The sequence below is a fragment of the Tiliqua scincoides genome, chromosome 3 (genome assembly GCF_035046505.1).
Source record: "Tiliqua scincoides isolate rTilSci1 chromosome 3, rTilSci1.hap2, whole genome shotgun sequence".
Classification (NCBI taxonomy): domain Eukaryota; kingdom Metazoa; phylum Chordata; class Lepidosauria; order Squamata; family Scincidae; genus Tiliqua; species Tiliqua scincoides.
In genome coordinates, this window is record NC_089823.1 from 105,310,380 (window position 1) to 105,330,029 (window position 19,650).

The window sequence follows — 19,650 nt, forward strand, 5'->3', positions numbered from 1 at the left end:
CGTCGCAAACCCCCCTCTCTATGTTTCTAATAATCGAATCCCCCACTACAAGAAGCCCCCGACCCCCCTCCCGCCGAGGAGTATCCCGAGTGCGCTCGGATACGGGCCCATCCCCTGGAGAAGGGATCCCCCCTAGGGGATTGTTTCCCTCCTCTCCAGGATGACGTCCTCCAGTCCCGAGACTTCCCACCCGGACAGCCGAGGAGCTGCACGCCTGAGGTTGGGACGAAGCCTGATCGTCCCCGGAAGTCTCCCCACGGTCCTCCTCTGGCTGCCTGCGCTTCTCCAGGTCAGCCACCAAGGCTTCAAGGGAGCGGACGCGTTCCCTGAGAGCCTGGAGCTCCTTGCATCGAGGACACACCCATGACTTATGCCCCAGATATATATAATATATATATGCCCCAGGCATATAATCTTATGCCCCAGGCATATAATCATACATGTGGCACTCGATGCAGAACACTGGATAGCCCCCACCCTGCTGCTGGCTGTCTGACTGCATAGCTTTTTTTTTGTTGTTGTTGTTTTATTTAGGGGTCCTTTTAAAAACCGTACACTGGATAGCAGCCCTTTTCTCTAGGGAAGAGGAAGGGCAGTGTATGGGGCCCTGGCCTCCTCGCCCTGCTGCTGAACTCGCCCAGATGCTAAACTCTTGTGCCTTACCTGGCACTTGGGTTCCCAGAGGCCACACGCGTCTGCAGAGAGCCTCACGCGATGGCCCGCCTAGCTTTATACTCCTGGCTGGCTCCTCCCCCCCTCCTTCCTTCCTGATTGAAAGGGGGCTGGCCTTCCCAGGTGAGGCAGCTAGCCTACGCCTGCACAGGCCTTTATAAAAGATGAAAACCCAGAATTAGACAAAGTACAGGTGGAGCCTATTTATCCGTGTTAGTTCCATTCCGTGACTTGGCCCGACTAACAAAAAATGCGTTGTGCTGAGTTCCATAGAGTTATGCAGATACACTGCAGCCTGACACGTCTGGAAACTAAGGCAGCTGTTCTTAATCCCGTCCCCTCTGCTCCGCCCTCAGCCCTTCCTGTTGCCAGCTGTCCTGTTTCTTTCACTTAAGCCCCCACTGTAGTCAATGGGGCTTACTCCCAGGAAAGTGTGGAGAGGACTGTAGCCTTGGTGGGTTGTTTTGTTTCTGTAGGCTGGAGCAGGAGAGCCTGGACCATGGGGAGGGGGAGGTTTGGGCAAACATTACCAGGGTTTTTTTAAAGCAATCTCCTCTGTTGCTGCTGCACCTGCCTGTGTGTGTGTGTGTGTGTGTGTGTGTGTGTGTGTGTGAGAGAGAGAGAGAGAGAGAGAGAGAGCGCGAGAGTGAGCGCAAGCAAGCAAGCAAGCAAGCTCCACCTTGCTGCACATGCTATGGCTACAGAGGTTTTCCGCCCCCCTTCCCCTCTTCAGCCTCTTCACTAGCTCAGGAGCAGAGGCATTGCTAAGGGGGGGGATGCACTAAGTTTTGCAGAGAACCTTCCTGCAGCGTGCAAGAGCTCCTCCCCTCCCCTTCGGAGCCATGTGGGTGGGGGTGAGGCAAATGGAGAGGGAGGAGCTGCTTGCACTTTGTAGGAAGGCTCTCTGCAAAACTTAGTGCACTGCCCCACCTGTAGCCACACCTCTGCTCAGGGGCTCCAGGAGTCTTACTGTTCCTTCTCAAGGGGAACCTCTTCCAGGGCTGTTCCCCTGTTTTGAGCCTTTTGGCAGTGTTTTGGGCTGCCAGTGCAGGGCAAAGGTGTGTGTGACTTTCTGTTCCCCCCACCCCATTTGCCTTGAGACAAATCCGTGGATAAATAGGCTGCACCTGTAGTCTATCCAGACAAAGTCCAGTGAATCCAGCCCTCTGCACCCCTTCCTGAATAGCCAATTGGCATGCATTCAGCTGTGTTTACAATGCTACTTGTGAGATTCCTGCTGATGGATCATAAAGGACACTGTACTCTGAGCAGCAGCAGACCCCTTTCCCAGGGGTTGCTATCAGAGGTGTTTTTTTTTTCCTTTTTCATTAGCCCTCTATGTGGTAGAGAGGAGGAGAAGGAGCCAGTGAGCCCAAGAGGAAGCCCTGTCCCATGGACTTACTAACATCCAGGGGAGGATGATTTTCCTTGGCCAACCTGTGAATGGACTGCCCCGTGGGTCATCCCCAAAGGAGGCAACACTTAAGGGGAAAGTCCATTTGGTGTTGCCTCCTTTGGAGATGACCCACCAGATGTCACTTCATATTGTCATGAGGGCAAGATCCTCCTCCCCTGTCCTATTCATCTTCTAGCAGTGAAAGGAGGGTGGAGGAGTGAGCATGAGGGAAGAGTTGGGCTAGTTGGGAGGCAGTTGGTGCCAGGACTGGGTGAGAGGCACCTCTTCTTTCTTTTCTCTTGCCATAGACTTGGTGGGTGTGGGTGGTTATGTTGCTGGAGTATGGGCCATTTCTTTCTCTGCTGACCGTGGATGTTGTTGGGGGTGTTTTAGAATTGCTTGGACAGGATACTTTTGGTGAGGCAGGGATTTTTAGTTGCTTCTGCTACTGGTTTGGGTCTCTGCTGTTGGAATTGCAATTTTTGGATAAAAAGAGGGAAGAGAGAGTGGCAAAACTATCCATAGGGTGACTTACCAGTGGAGATATGATAGTGAGGGTAGGGCAGGCCATTGCAGAAAAAAGGAGATGAATCATGGGTGGATTATCTCTTTCTGGTCCTTTTCCCAGCCCTCAAACCACTAGTGTTCCTAGCAGTAACCCCTCTGTCCAGAGGCTGCTGAATGCTAGGTCAATGAACAATAAAACTATTCTAATTCTAGATACTGACCTGGCACCTATAACAGAAGTTAGAAGGTTAGAGCAGGAGAGATTGCATCCACCTTATGTACTGGCACTTAAGGAATTGATAAAGAAGGCAGGAAGCAGGAGTAACTGAAATGAACCAATGTTGGTTTATGGAAGGGTTATTTGCACCTTTGGGAAAAAGGAAGAAAACAATGCAGTCAGGGAGTTCTGCAACACATGGTCCTTGTAGATAAGGTCCTATTCCTTCCAGATGTTTCTACATTACCGATGCACTCCCCAAATGAGCACTACAGACACAGTCTTGGGAAGAGCCACTTTATTTTAACAACAATCAAATCTGCAGCAGAGGTTAAACTACACCATCCATTGTGCAGGCACTAAACCTGGGGAAAGCTAATTGATCCCCATGGAAAATGGGAGTATCCATCTGACTCCAAACCAAACTCAGGCAAAACCCAAGCGGCTTATCATCAGCCCAAAGGGTCAAGGTGGCAGGATAGCTTCAATGCCTGCATGATACCTGCCAAAGTGACCAATTTGAAACTAAGAAATTCATGAATAAATATCCATTCCCTGCCCAAAAGACTCATAGCCAGTTTGGGGTAGGCAAGAAAACTGCTAGCCTTCATGCCAATCTGGATAACTGGCAAAAAATTTCTACCCAGTTCCATGAAATTGGCAACCAGCTAGTCTCAGACTACACCAGGGGAGGACAGGTGGGTGCTGATGTTCATGGACAAACTGTGCCACGAGGAGGGCCCTGGCAATAGCGCACTGCTCACTTTCCCCCAAAAGGCCCCAAGCAGCCAGTCAGAGGCTGCCAAACCTGTGTCTGTGTCACAGAAAGGCAGGGTAAAAGATGGCATTGCACTTACACAGTGTGTACACAGCACGCCACCAAAATTCTCATTGTCACAGCAGTGGAGGTAACGGGCAAGGATGAGCAACAAATGTGTTTTCATGCATAGTAAAAATCAGACCACATATTGACATCAGCATCAAGGTGTTGTTTGCACCAAACAACCATTGTTTAAAATCAGATTTAATTTTATATCATGCTAAGATAAAAAAAAAAAACAATATGGGATGTGGTCTTCGTTGTAGGAAATTAAAAGTAGTTTCCTCTTTGGGGGGGAATCAGAGTAGCTTAAGCAGCAACCCCCCCCCCCCTTTTGGGTATCACCCCAGGGAACCTCCCTCACCCGGCTGACTGCTATTCAGTGAAAAAAGACAAAGAGGCAATGGCTTGTTAAAGTTGCAAAAAGAAGTTGTTTACTTACAGTTCCATTGAGTGTATATTTAAAGCATCTGATTAGGATCAGAGGTTCAGCTATTACTTAGATAGCAAGGCCCTAGAGCTGTCTCACCCTGCATGCCATATGCTCAAGATGGTGTGGGCATCAGAGCCCTGCTGTGTGCCATCTTAACAGGTCAGTGGTCAGAGGACAAGAGAGGATGTGCTCAGAGGAGAAGGGAAGGATAAAGGGTTAGGGCCACACCCCCATAAGGATCACAGAGAGAACAGGTAAAAAAAAAGAGTAGAGTCACTGGGTCATAGCTTGACCCCTTCTGGACAGCATCGTGCCTGCTCTGGACAGCAGACGGAGTTGCATCAACTCCAACAGTCTTGCCCTGCAAAGTCAGGAAACTGCCTTCTGCGGAGTCAAGTCTGTTGCTGCATCTGGGTCCGTATTGCCTACATCAGTGGTTCCCAAACTCTGTGCCGTTGCTTCCCCAGGGAGCCACAGAAACCAGCCAGGGGAGCGTGGAATCCTTGCAAAAAAACTCTGCCAGCCTATACACTATATATGATTGTAGCCCTAATGGGGAACTGAGGCCAATGGCCCAGTACACCAAGGGAACCTCCAGTCAAAAATGTTTGGGAACCAATGGCCTACATGGATTGGCAGCAGTTCTCCAGAGTTACTGACAGGAATCTTTCTTTCCCAGCTATGCCGGCAGATACCAGGATTAACCCTATGACCTTGTGCATGCAAAGCAGGTGGACTACAAAGGCGTTATGGCCTTTTTCACAGCTTCCTTTGTCTGAAGTTTTCAGACAAAATTGCACTTGACTGCTTATGTCTCGTTTGATTTTTCATGGCAACATGCAAACAATTCGGAGGCAGTATTGCATCTGGCATATTCTCTAGCCCTCACCTGTGGTTGCTTGGATACAATTCACTTGAAAGCTTTTTACAACATTCCTTTTATATGTATCTAAAAGAAATGTTGCAAAAAGCCTTGCAGTGACTAGCCTCCATGCATGTATACATATTAAAGCTCTGTCAAGATACCTCTAGGACACCCTCCTCTCCAGGGATTAAAATACAGAGATAAAATATGGAAATTGCAAAAACAAAAATGCCCTAATTTCTTTTTTTGAGTACACCTACAGTAAGTTTAAAAATGAGGGAGGCACAGTTTATATGTGCAGCACAGATTGGCTTAAGAATCACTAAAGCCATGTTGCCCTCTCTCCCCTTGTTAGTGTACACACAATAATGGCCCAGTGATACAGGCTCCATGGTGTATGTATGCGCCAAAGACAGAGCATTGAAAAGGGCAAGAGGACTTTTCAGAACCATGTGCCAGTGTGAAGATTTAGCCCCCACAAGGGTCAATCTGGGCTTTCGTCTTTCTACAAAAGAAAAATCTAGCAATGAGGTCTACCCGCAGTCTGAACAATGTTGATTGCAAATAAGGTCACATTCTCCTCCCAAGCATTGGAGTGAAAAGCCCTTCTGATTGTTGAATGGTTCCATCTTTCCCTTGGAGCCTAGTGACTTGTGAAAGGTCATTTTCTTAGGTAAAATACACTGCATGTTGTAAATCAATGTCCAAAGCACGGAGCGGCCCATGAGAATACAGAATGGTCCAACAGCTTTAGGTTAATGCAGGGGTTCCCAAACTTCTTACCTTGGTAACCCACTGTGTCGTCTCTGGTGGTTCCAGGACCCGCCAAGGTCAGGAAGCTGCAGAACAAAATGGCACACAACCTGGAAGTTACTTCTGGGACACACCTGCATGTTCCTGCATCATTGGCCATGTGAATGTGACACACAGTTTGGGAAACATGACATGATGCAGTCAGTGATGGGGGAGCATCTAAGTCGGCCCCAGGGATGACTTCTGGGTCATGCACCATCTTTATTGGAAGCTTCCTGACATTGGCAGGTCCATGATCCACCAAAAATAGGGTTGCAATCCACCAGTGGGTTGTGACCCACCATTTGGGAAACCCTGGGCCAATATAAAATGCTTAGAACTGACAGTGAATCTCAACTATAGAAAAATCATTGTTAATTTCAGCACCACAAATTGCCGTCTGTGGATGCAAGTTGAAACGGTCATGACAGAAGTACACATTTGTAACATGGCATGTCATTTCATTATACTTTACCTTCTCTTTCAAATACACAGACCTTCCTCCTATTGCATTTTCTTTGGCGCCTACAACCCAAACCTAGTCCTGTAAGCAGGAAGGGTTTTAATACTGTGAGTACAGTTGGTTATAGGTACATTGCCAAATCTGATAGCTGGCTGCACTCCAGATAAAATGAAACAGAACTACTTTATCAAGAATATCCTGATAGCAGTCACACACCAAAGCTTGTGAAATTAATGGGGAAGAGAAAAATAAAAGATTCCATCTCTGAGTCACGCTGTACAGTGGACCCTAGGGGGAGAAATGGTAGCTTATCAGTGTGAAAAGAAAACAGATCTACTGCTTACTGAACAGAGTCAAAATACTCCCTGTGAAATATGAAATGGCTATAAATTGGTGGCCAAGAAGATGCAACAACTTTCGCTGTTGTTAACTGATGTTTACCAACTTGGATAAATGACCTCAGGCAGGAAGCACGGAATTAATAATAGACACTTGACACTTGTAGGGCTCACCCACTGCACCATAAGCCACTTTGAACAATTCTCCAGCAGAGTTTGAGTTGCTGACAGGGGAGTGCTTTCCATTGTGCAAATCCTCACCAAGCCTCAGGCAAAATCAGACTGATAAGGTTTAGCCTGACTCTGCTGCTAGAACTACAAGGGAAAAGGATGGTAATCTGCATGTTTGTGTTTGATATGTCAGGGAAGAACAACTTTGCTGTATGGCACTGAAATGGATACTATTTTCACTGCCAACCTTGATGGTTGTTAGTATCTTAGCAGATGAGAGGCAGCTGGAAGGCAACAGGAGCCATCTTGGCTGCTATCTTAACCCATAAACTGCCACTGCAATCTTAGGCATGTGTTCTGCCAAATCTCAATCCAAGCTCTGCCTGGAGAATTATGCCCACATTTAGCTAATTAGCACCCCTTTTTTTACCCAAGAATGACCCTGGTTCTGCCCTGCAGTACTGCTGGACCCCACCACCAGGGTAGCTCCCCTGTTTAACCTATAGAGGTCCTCCTTCCTGCCAGCAGCCTCCCACCACTACAGCAGCCCCTTGGTCCTCAGCAGGTCTTGGGCACAGCAGCCAAACACCAGTCTTAGTGTCTCCTGTAGTTTCTGCTCCAGCAGCTTCCAAAGTCCATTCACACATCAGTTCATCAGCAGTCCTTTAGCCATCAATTCCTTAGCCCAGTCTGTCCTTCCTCAAGCTTTCATCCTTCTGCTACCCACACCAAACTATCCCTTCATCAGGTGCTTTTATGCCTGAGGGCCTTATTGCCTTCAAGTGGCTGCAGCTATGCAGCACATTCCCTGAAAGCCCAGGCCTTACCCTTAAAGGGGCCACTGCTGATACCACATCTACCTTCTCACCAGATCTTCAGCAATTCCAATACAGCATGTCTATTCAGCAGCAAGCACCATTCTGTTTAATGGGACTTGCTCCCAGGTTAAGTGTGTATAAGGATTGTATTCATTGAACTTATGAATGAACATGCCTGGGATTGGATGGCAAAGTACATCATCATCATCAAAGATTTATATCCCTCATCTTTCCTTTCCTGCAAGAGAGATGCTTGCACATGGCTTACAAAAACACTGATTTAAAAAGCTACAGAACAAAATGTAAATAAGTAAAATAAGCCAACGTAAAAAGGGCAATAGTGAAGATCAGTGGTGCACATAGAGAGTCTCCACTTTTGCTCCTGCCCTGCCCATATAGGCAGGGCAGAAGCAATGCCCTGAGGCAGAGCATTCAGGCAGTTCTGGTACACACATGGAAACTGCAGTCATTTCCACTGTCTGCTTCATAGTGTGTGATGGTGGCACATTTGCAGTGTTGCAAGGCAATTTACAGCAGAAGATTACTAGATTAGCCGCCTCACCCCATTTCTGCCCAGCCCACAGATGCACACTTTTCATTCCTGTTGCATATATGCAGCATTGAATAGAAATGGTTTAAGGGCCCAATCCTATCCAACTTTCCAGTGCTGATGCAGCCATGTCAAGAGGCCTCCTCAAGGTAAGGGAACATTTGTTTCCTTACCTCGGGGTAGCATGGCAGCTGCATTGGTGCTGGAAAGTTGGATAGGATTGGGCCCTAAGTCCTCCATTGGACTGGGTCACAAGTGAAGTATATGCATGTGTATGAAGCATGCATTTGCAATCTTTGAATTATGTTTGATGATGATCATAATGTCTGAGATGGCTCGATTCAGATATCAGATGACAATTCATTTTATGTCTTTCATCTCCATCTTCTGAAAGAGCATGGGGCTCATTCTGGTGTTCAAGTTTGGAAATGTATTCCCTTTCTTTATGTTTTGAAGTGATCTTAATGTAAGACTCCCAAACCCTAGCTGCATAAGCCAGGTCTACTAACATCCTGAGTGTAGACATCAGCATACATTCTCATACCTCAATCTTCAGTTGTTGTATTACAGTTTTGCATTTTTCTCTTCTTTCCTGAAAAAGATTGTGGGGGATTGAGCTTGAAATGTATTTTCATGTTCCAAAGAAGAATTGTGCTACAAAGAGACAGACCAAAGAAAACATCACATGGTAAAGTTAAACCAAAAATTTCACTTGTCATAGGCTGCAATCCTATGCACAGTTTCCTGGGAGTAAGCCACATTGAGCACAATGGGACTTACTTCTGAGTAGGCCTGTTTAGGGTTACACTGTCACTGTGTTAACTTATTGACTGCTAGCCCTTTTTAATAATCCAGGAATCCTTTTGTTTCCCCACCCCTACAAAAAAAAATACCCCAACAATCCCCTCCTGCATGAGGTCATATGCTTTAATGACTTTTCTGGAAATACATCAAAAATATTTTCTTTTTCTTTTTTCAGGGCTGTGCAAAAAGACATGATGGAAGGACATGTCAGAAATATTCTGAAACACCTCTATTAAAGTGATCAAGGCAGACACTCATGACGCAAGATTAAGGGGCGCATGATTTCTCTGCAATGACCCTTCTTGGCTGCCATATGCAGGGTTTCCCAGCACTTTAATACTCAGACAAAGTCTGGGTGAATTTAATAGCTGCTTACTAATTCTGTTGTTGATAGTTAGAAGGTTTGGGGAAAACTTTCATAGCTGGCTATAATTTGTAATCGCACAAAATTGCCAGTTGCTTTATAGTGCAAAATCTTTTCAATTAATTTTCAGAACATGGCGTCTTAAAAGCACATTTGAAAATAAATGCATTTACCCTGCAACATATTTTTTTACATTCGTTCAGGAGAACTTTGACTACATATTTAATTTTTAAAACACATAATAAAATGAATGATAGTTCTTAAGAGTGGATTTTGCAGCATAAATACTTTTATGGTTCATCAGAAATGAATGTATGTAAATATTTCATACTGAGGACTTATAAAAATCACATTTTTAGAGTCCTATTAAAGCATCTGAATTTATAATTCGGCAGATATGAGTGGATCTCAAAGGTTCTTCCTCCAGCTGGAACCACGTGTTGCATAAGCTCTGTAAAATCTGCCTTGTTCCTTTCTGCTTTGAAAATCTTCATCTGCAAAATTCTCAGGGTGTACCTGAAGCACTGGCATCACTAGGATTCGTGTCACCTGGTGCGGGAGGCCTGCGCATCACCCCATGCAGTGGGCGGGGCAACACCACAGGTGGTGGGCATGGTGATGTGCCATCGCCCCGCCCCCTCTGGTTTTTCGATTGTGCCTTTTGTTAGAACACTTATTTCAATGTGGTTTGTTTCATTGCATTCTGCATGAAATTGCGCATTGATTGATATATAACATCATAGTCTTATTCTGCCAAACTCTGATTTTAGTGATTTTGAAAACTTGTAGAGTCACACACACACACCCCTGTGTCAACTTACTAACAACTTCTCACACAGGCCACATTTCCAAAACTCTGATCAAGTCACAAGCTCATGGTTACACAACCACAACCTCCCTATGGTCACACATTATGGGAGGAAGTCTGGCATCTTAAATCATTGTTTAAGTGTCTCCTACATTACTGTATTCATTGTATTGTTTTAACCCAATCACTGTTTAAGAACTGTATGCAAACTTGAACTGCCTTCTTGTGTTGGTATTGTTTAAGTTCCCCCAGCTAGGAAGCCAGCCATTTGACCCCGTTGAATTTTGCTGATAAGGGACATCCTGACCCTTTCAATGTTTTACACACTCTAAGCACCCTGCTATGTGGTAGTAAGCAAGCTACCATCCAGCTCAGCATGGTCTGAAAACCCTTTTTAAGAGAGGGTTTCCTCCCACATGCTCTCTCTCTCTGGCTCGCTCTCCAAGGACCAACACATCTGTGTTGTGTCAGAGGGTCCTCTTCGCAGGACTCTCCCCCCCCATCCAACTGCTCTACAGGACAGGTAACTATCTTGCGACTGGAACTCTTTCCCTTCTTCCCCCCTTTTTTCTCCCCTTCTCTCCCCATCTTTAGTTAGCAACTGGGTTTGGCAGGTCAGGGACCCCTAAAATCCTTCCCTACAATCTTTCCTTTTTCTAATTTCCTCGGATGCACCAAATACTCTTTACACGCAACCACCTTGAAAGCTAGGTACACTGGATTCAAGTATTAGGACCAAGAAACATACACTTATCATTTCTCCATGTGCATTACGTTTACCTTTGTGCTTTTGTAATAGAACTATAATCTTTTATTAAAAGTTTTCTCTCAGTCTCCTCTTTAAGCAAAAGGGAATTTCTCTGCATTACACCATCTTGTTATCCAACCTGCAATCCTGAGGTTCCAATAAGGGCAGTATAATAATTCCCATAAACAAAACAGCCCTTTTGGTAACACTGGGATCCACATGTTAGAATGACAATCTGTCCAGGACCCATTGGAAGTGATATGGGCAGAGTGACATCATCAAGCAAATTAAAATAAATAATTATAAATAGTTAAATTAAAATGAAAGAAATAATTAAATAAAGGGGAGCCAGTCCTGTTCCACCAAGTGAATCTACTCTGAAGTAAGTCCTATTGTGGTCAATGGGGCTTACTCTCAGGAAAGTGTGGGTAGGATTGTAGCCTGTGAGCCCAATCCTATGCATATCTACTCTGAAGTAAGTCCCATAGTGGTCAATGGAGCTCACTCTGTAGCCTGCCTGCAATAACACCCCCCCCCCAAAAAAAAAGAATCAGTGAGATTTCCAGCCCTCCCCAGTGCCCAGTTTAAAGTTCTTCTATTTCAGACATATCCAGATAAAGACCCACCTGGCTTTGCAAGTGCAAAATAGAAAACTTTCCCCTTACCATTCAAGCCTCTTTTTTTTGTCCTTTATAGTGGGGTGGGGGTTGGTGGCTGCCTTCTGGAACATATGTTGAGCTTCAGTTCCATGGGATCGGGACCATTCTGGTGTCCTCACATTCCCCTTTGCCTGGCCTGACCACCAGCCAAAGCTCTTCTGCCTACTCACAAGTAAACACAATCCTGAGGCTGCTTCACATTCCATAGGGCTGGGAGGCAGGGCCCTTCTGCTCCCTTTTGTGTTTTGGGGGGCTGCATTCATGGAATCAAGACCAGTCTGACGTCCTTGGAGTCCTCTCAGTCCTTTCCTGGACTAAGGCAAGTTTGCCTACTCACGAGTAAACATGGCCACATGGCTTCATTTCGGGCTCAATAGACGCAGCTGGGAGGGAGGCAGGGACAGCCTTCTCGTGTTTTGGGGGGCTGCATTGATTGGATCAGGACCATTCTGGTGTCATTGTATTCCTCTCAGCCTGCCCTTTCCGACGGACTATGGCAAGTAAGCCTACTCACGAGTAAATGCACGTTATGGCTCATTTTCACTTTGCATAGGGCTCCATGCATTTTTTCTTTCTGGTTTTTTGGCCATATCTTTTGAAGGAAAGGAGCTATTTCAATTCTGGTTTTAGCAATGCACTCTGCTGGACATTCCACATCCAATGGTGTATGGCATGATGGGGTAGCTCCGAAAGTCACAAAGTTAGCATGTCTTCCCCCCAGAGTATGTTCCACCCGCGGCGCGTCACCCGGTGTGGCCCGCACCCCCCTAGCGACGCCAGTGACCTGAAGAATGTCAGCCTAGACCTCCTCTGCACTGCAACATCAGATTGATTACTATAACATATCCTGTGGTTCATTGGTGCTCAAAGTGATGGGTTGCAACCCACCATTGGAACAAAAAACTGGTCATTTTCCCTTAACAGGAGTGACTCAGGAATGGGTGCTCCAGCGGCGCCACAGTGACTGCAATGCCGCAGACACCCAGAGTCTTGCCATTCTACCTGAGAGGGTCTGCCAGCCTTGGAGAGGGTCTGAGAGGCCTGCAACCCCTCTGCGCGTCTCCCAAGCTTCCTTTTGTTTCGATCTGCAGGTCAGAGCAACTACCGCTAAACCAGAAGTATACTGGAAGTTGCTCTGATCAGCAGATCAGAGTGAAACGAAGCTTGGGGAAGACATGCAGAGTGGGCTGCAGACTTCCCGGATTCTCTCCAAGGCTGGCAGACTCCCTCGGGTAAGCTGGCAAGCCTCTGGGTGCCCTCAGTATTGCAATTGCTGTGGCACAGCTGGGTCACATCCCCCCTCCAAGTCCCCACCCTTGCAAACACTTGCATCCAGTTCTCGGACTCCCAGCGAGTTTGAGAATCACTGTTATAGTTACCGTACATGGTGAAGCACTAGGTTTTTAACTCCCTGTTAACATGGTAACAGGTCATTCTCATGCATGTAAAGGTCTAACTACGTGATGTGGAAATTGTGTGATTTTTCTTATTCAAAAAGCAGCTAATAATAATAATAATAATAATAATAATGTTGGCATTGAGGAACTGGGGGGGAGAGGCCATGGCAAAGGGTGGCCAGGGTGGTTTGCCCAAAGGAGGGCTCAGACATGTCAACTGTCTTCTCCAAGTTAGGTGCCCACACTAAAGGGGTGAGGTTAGTTAGGACCCACTGCAATATCACACATGGCCCTGTTTCCCTGCAATATTTGTGACATGCGTATTTGTGGGTGTGGGGTGGGGGCACCTGGGCAAATCTTAATATTCTACATTCCCTAGGGAAGGGACAAGAGACGGGCTTTAGGCCACAGGTTTCCCAGACACATTCAATTACCGTATTTTTCGCTCCATAAGACGCACCTAGTTTTTAGAGGAGGAAAACAAGGAAAAAATATTCTGAACCAAATAGTGTAATAAAATATTTAATAAACTATAACAGAATAACATTTGAACCATGTAAAGTGAACAGCAGTCAACAGTGGCATTAAGAACCATTATCACTGTCATTAACAAATGGAGAGACTTAAAGGTTTGAGTACTTTAGTTTTCTGGAAACCCCAAGAACTCATCATCGCTAGAGTCAGAATTTATGAAGCTCACGAAAGCAGGTGCACTCAAATAGGGGATCACATTATCTTTCTGCTACAGTGATGTTCTGCCAAATTCCAAACCACTGGGCCTCGTGCCCGCTTAAGGCTGATCAGTCCCCCTTGTGCAACTCACCAGTGCAGCAAGCAAAAGTGAGTCCAGTTCCAGTCCACAGATGCCAAGTAAATCAGTCTCATCAATCAGAGTTACCAAATCAGAGTCCAGAGCCAATAAGCCAAATTACAGTCCAAGGTCAGGTTCCAGGTAGGTCAGTCAAATCCATCAGGGTATCCAATCCACAGTCAGATTCCAAATTCAATAAACCCAGTCAGTCTCCTCTCCTACCTCCAACCTGCACTCCTTCAAAACCCACAAACCCTTTCTGCCTCTGGTACTCCTTATATCCCTGAGGGCCCTATTGCCTTCCAGTGGCTGCAGCTGTGCAGCACACTCTGCTGGATGCCCAGGCCTTACCCTTAAAGGGGCCACTGCTGACACCACATCTACCTCCTCACCAGATCTTCCTGGATTCCAATACAAGGGGGGGGGGGAGCAGATCTTTATACAGACCAGTGCAAAAACAGGGGAAAGGTGTGGGGAAGGGAAGATCTCTGTATAGACATCACAGCAAGACCAGTGCAAAACCCCTTGCACACAGAACCACACAGAACTCCCTGGGCTCCCTGGACTCACTCCCTAGGCTCCCTCCCTGGGCTCACAAGCCTGCCAGGAGCTCACTCCTAGGGATGCTTGGACGGGAGAGAAGCCTGCGATTGACTCATTTCGCCTGGAGATCGACTGGTAGCTCTCAATCGACATAATGAGCACCCCTGCTCTAGGGGCTTGCTCAGCAAGACTGCCACCCCACCCACGCTTTCCTGGGAGTGAGCCCCAGTGACTCTGAGACTTACTTCTGAGTAGACAGGAGGGCTTGCTCAGCAAGACTGCCATCCCACCCACACTTTTCTGGGAAGGCGAGCAGAGCGGGTAGGGGCGGGGCTGGGGGCGGAGTTTTTTTTTTTTTTTGCAGTATTCGCTCCATAAGACGCACACACTTTTCCCCCCACTTTTTTGGGGGGAAAAAGTGCGTCTTATGGAGCGAAAAATATGGTACTTTCCTCTTAGCTTGTCACTAGTACCTCTCCTGCCCATACTGGCAAAACAGTTCAGGGAAAGCAGGCAGATAAACAGAAAAGCAAACTAGCAGTGTTGTGGGACATGATTCCATAACATAGTTGACACCTGGCAGCCCACTCCTGTTGCACATTTGAACTTGCTACTGATTCTGTGTCCAATTAAACAGGGCAGCTAAAGCTTGTGGTTTCAGAACACCCTTTTCTGAATGCACAATAAACTAGAACATTCGCACGGGAAAGCCTCATGCTGCTTTCTTGTGATGTGAGAATGAAATGTCCATTGGCTCCCTCATAATGAATGAAGTGCATTTATACATTTAAAGGATAACAAGATCACAAGCTGTCCTAAGGAATGGGAAAGGTGTTACTTTCAGTGATGGTGTGTCGCCTAAAGGTGAAACCTCAGACATGTCCTCCCTATTGCTACTGGTAACAAGGCCTCATTACCAGAAATAAGTAACCAGAGGCCAAGAAGTTCAATCAGATGGCCAATCCACAAACCGTCTATAGTGAAAAAACCGTCTGAGGTAATTTTATATTTTGAAAGTATTATGCAGGATCAATTGTAATTATCCTGTTAACTGCAGGTTTGCTCTGTTTTGAAGGGCACTCATAAATCAGTAGATACAACAATAACAAATATTGTCAACCAGCATTTGGGCTGATAACTAAACCCTAACAAAGCTGTAGAACGATGTAAGATTTGCCCTCTAGCCAGTGAATTCGACACGCCATGTATTCTTTTTTTTTTATGCTTTATTTATTTATTACAGATACAGGTAAGGAAAATTGGATAGACTTAGGGCTAGGACTATACAGGTTACACACAAGGGTGGTGGCCATCAATTACAACAAACATTAATCCAAACGAAATTAATAATCAATACAAAAATTATCATATTCTTTAACCCAACTGGTTAATACTTTAACACTCCATATTTTTCCTCTAACCTTATCTATCCCATCATAAAAAAAAACACTTCAAACTTTTACTTATAGACTCTTCTTACCACTAAACTAGTCTCTAAAATAAAATCTTTCTTATCTGATTCTTAATTTCTAATATGACATCTAAAAAAGAAGTCTCCGATTACCATGGTATTACCTCCTTCAATATCTCTTATAAAATGTTATACATCATTTTCCATAACTATCCAATCAAAAAAAGCTTCAAATTTTTACTTATAAGCTCTTCTTACCATTAAACTAACCTCTAAAATGCAATCTCTTATCTGATTCTTAATTTCTAATATCACATCGAAAAAAAAATATCTCCAATTACAATAATATTATACTTTGCTTATCCACCACATATTTATTAACCCAAAATACAGGTTTAATATTTTCTCCAAAATAAATTGACATCTATAATTTATTTTATTTACCTTCTTTTTTTATAAAATAACCCTTTATTTGTCTTAATACCACTATATTTTACACAATACTTATATTCCAAAATTGCAGTTCCATCTAATTTATTTCATATATTTACCACTTTAATTTTCACGATACTTATATTCCAAATTCCCTTTTCATCCACTTTAGTTTAATCTAATTAATAAATTTATCTTAATACCACTTAATTTCCGCAATATTTATATTTCAAATTTTCATTTGCATCTATTTTAATTTAATATGTTAAAAAAAAAAATTCTATTTATTATTCAACCATTTCGCCCTTCTTCTTATTGTTTACTTTGTACTCTATCTTATTGGTGTTCCCTCTTAGTCCTCCTACTGGTTCTTCCACTTCTACTTTTTCTTCTTAAGTCCCCTCCTCTGTTTTTATTTCTTCTTTTTCATTCTGTTATTCTTGAATTCAATCCATAAATTCTTCCTCTTCTTGAGACAGCTTGCTCTCTGAACATTTCGTCTTTTTTCTTCCTTAAAATTCCCAGTTATTATGACAATTGCTTCTTCCATCTCATGTCCCATTTCAAAATACTCCACTTCTTTAACTTCATTCACCTGACATCTGATCCATTCTTTTTTCTTCTCTATTGTTTATAATCTGTTCCCACGAGTTTACAAGGGAGAAGCTTATTTGCCCAATTTGTTCAGATAGTTCTCTGACTTGTTGCTCCATTTCTCTTCTAAAATCCATCAGAAAGTCCACCAACAAGGCCTGGCTTTCATGATCATCTTTTAGATTTTCAAAAGCCATTTTTATCAACACCAACTCGAGCCACTTCCTGCAGGGCTACTTTCTAATTTTGTATCCAGGGCTACTTTCCAAATTTTTATATCAAAAAAAAGTCAATCAAATCCACAGTCAAATTAGGTTATTATGCCTTTAAATGACCAAAAGAAGAAAAAAAAACTTCAAGCCTCTTGCTGAGAAACCGAAACCGAAACCATCAGTGTCCAGGCTTAAATAAAGGCTTTTTGCTGGGAAAATGAAGGTAGACTTTATTTCCTTCATTGAAGATTACTTATTTATTTCTCTTCGGTACATACCATTAAAAAAATATATAATCTTGTACTTACTCCAGCAGGGGAAATACCAATTCACTTATTCCCCCCCTGGGTGGCTAATGGCCAGCGTAAATAATCTTGAATTATCTCCTCCTCCTCCAGACTTCTTACATACAGTTCTCAGTAAAACTTTTTAACGAGCCAAGTTCACTCACTCTTAATAGCTTTTTTCGCTGCGATGTTGTTGTATCTAGGCCGTGGGAGGACGGGTTTTCAGCTCTCCAAGCTTCTCAAAGATGGCGCCCGGGATAGATATGCTTCAGCACAGAGCAAAACAGAGAGAAATCCTTGAAATTGCCTGTTTCTAAGGACCCCCCCCCCCGTTCAAGCTTTCAGCTCTTCATACTGTCTTCCTGGCACCGAAGCATGCCTTAGTTGTTTCATGTTGGCATCCTTCAGTCTCGGAAGACCATGGTGTCACGCTCTGAATGGTGGCACTGGAACAGAGTGTCCTCTCCAGTGCGCGAAGCCTGGGTAAAGTAGGTATGGAGGATAGGCTGTTACCCATGCAGCAAATTCCCCCTCTCCACGTCGCTGAAATGGTCCAATGGAAAGGCAGAAGCCAATACGGTTGGTTCCAGCGGCGTCGCAGGAGTTGCCAGAACGTGACTGTGTTCAGCCATGAACTGCCCCAGGGACTCCGGCTCCGGATTTTGCCTCGAGGTTGACTCCTGAAGCCTTTTCCACAACTGGATGTAGCCACAAGGCAGTGGAGGTTTGGGATCAGAGTTTTCCTTCTCTCAGATGAGCTGCCTTCCCAGGCTGACGAGTCCCATCTACCCGGTGGCTGTTTAGTCGCCTCTTACGACAAGTACAGCCAAACTGAGGGCCTATTCTTAGTTGTTTAGGCACATGAAAACATATCTATTTCGCAGTCTCTTCGGGAACCCCCAAAGTTCACTGCAACTTCGCTGAAAGTTAGCTCCGCCCCCCCACTCCATGTATTCTTAATTAAAGCATCCCTTGAATCTTTTGAATTACTAAAGAAAACCTCTGATTTTCTTTAGCTAATGTTTTTAGGAGGTATGTTTTTAACTGAAAGGCATTATGAATCACCTGAGGCCCCAATTAATGTGAATGGGGGAAATGAAACACTACCTCCAACACCTTTATTACTTCATACTCAACAAAGGCATCTCATTGTGTGTGCGTGTGGGGGGGGGGGTCTTTTGGACCACAATATCATGTTCCTAGTGTTATTTTCACTCATGTAGGAAGACTAGTTAGCTTTATTACAGTAAATGTGGAGCTGAACCAAAATCTCACATAATCATTCGGCATTTGGCAATAGGGAGGAAGTGAAAGAAATGGGGGGGAGGGCTTACTGATAATGGTGGTACTCTTCTCACCAGGTTGTGGCTACCATTTTTATTTCTCAGAAGTCCATGAAAATGATAGTCTATAATCATGGGCAGTGGTGATAAAAGAGAGTGCACTGGGGGCAGTTTCTCCTCCGTGTACCAAATTTGAACGGACAGTTCTCATACACGCACACACCCCAAACTCACAGAGTTACACTGCAGTGCCCAGGCATGCCCAGCGTGACCAGATACAATGAAGGATAGAGCGCCTATACCTTTAACCAATGTACAGAAAGGGGAATTTTGGCAGGTGCAGTTTTTTAAACCCTTCCATGTTGAGCTGCCAAAATTCCCTCTTCTATACAGTGGTTTAAGGTATAGGTACTCTGTCCTCCATTGTATCTGGTCACCCTTGGCATGAAGGGAGGGACAGGATGTATATTCTCATGGCACATCCATGTCCTTCATCACAAGGGGGTGGTGCCACATGTGAAAGTGTAATTCAAACCAGTGTCTTTCCTAAGTCACTTTTAAATGCATGTGGAAATCTGAAAACCAGTTTGTTAAATAATCTTGCTTTCACGCACAAGGACACAGCGGAGCCAATAGCGGCACTGAAGTTTTTCATACCTCAACACTACTGTCAGACAGTTGTGAAAATGTTCAGATAACAGCCAAGGTACAGTATATAAATGTACATTAAAACTGGAGTGCTAAAAAAAAAGAAAAAAAAAGAAATAGCACTTAGACATAGTGAAGTGTCACGTAAATAGGCATTTCGGTATGAAAACCATTCCTCTGCAGAGTGCACTCTGATTTAAAAAAATAAATTCAATTCTACTATATAGAGAGCAAAACACATATCTAGATTTTTGCTTTCATATTGCTTCATACACATTTCTTTTATAGGCTTTGATGGTCAAGAAATTGATTTCTATCATTCATTCTCATTTGTGATTCTGCTGCAAACCATATTACTTTATCTTGAAAAACAGTTTTTGTACTTATTTCATTTTTGTATGGAATCCCAGATAACGTGCTGGGGATAGGGTGACAGTTGCTCTCAGTTGTGTGTCATGAACTTTCCTCTCAAGTTTCTTACCTTCTTAGAAACTGCTATCGAGTTCCCCCCCCCTTTTCAGGGAGTTTTAACAGCCAACACATGATCACAACTTGAAAACTTTCAACTAGTAATGCTATGGATGTTTACTCAAAGAGGTTAGTCCCA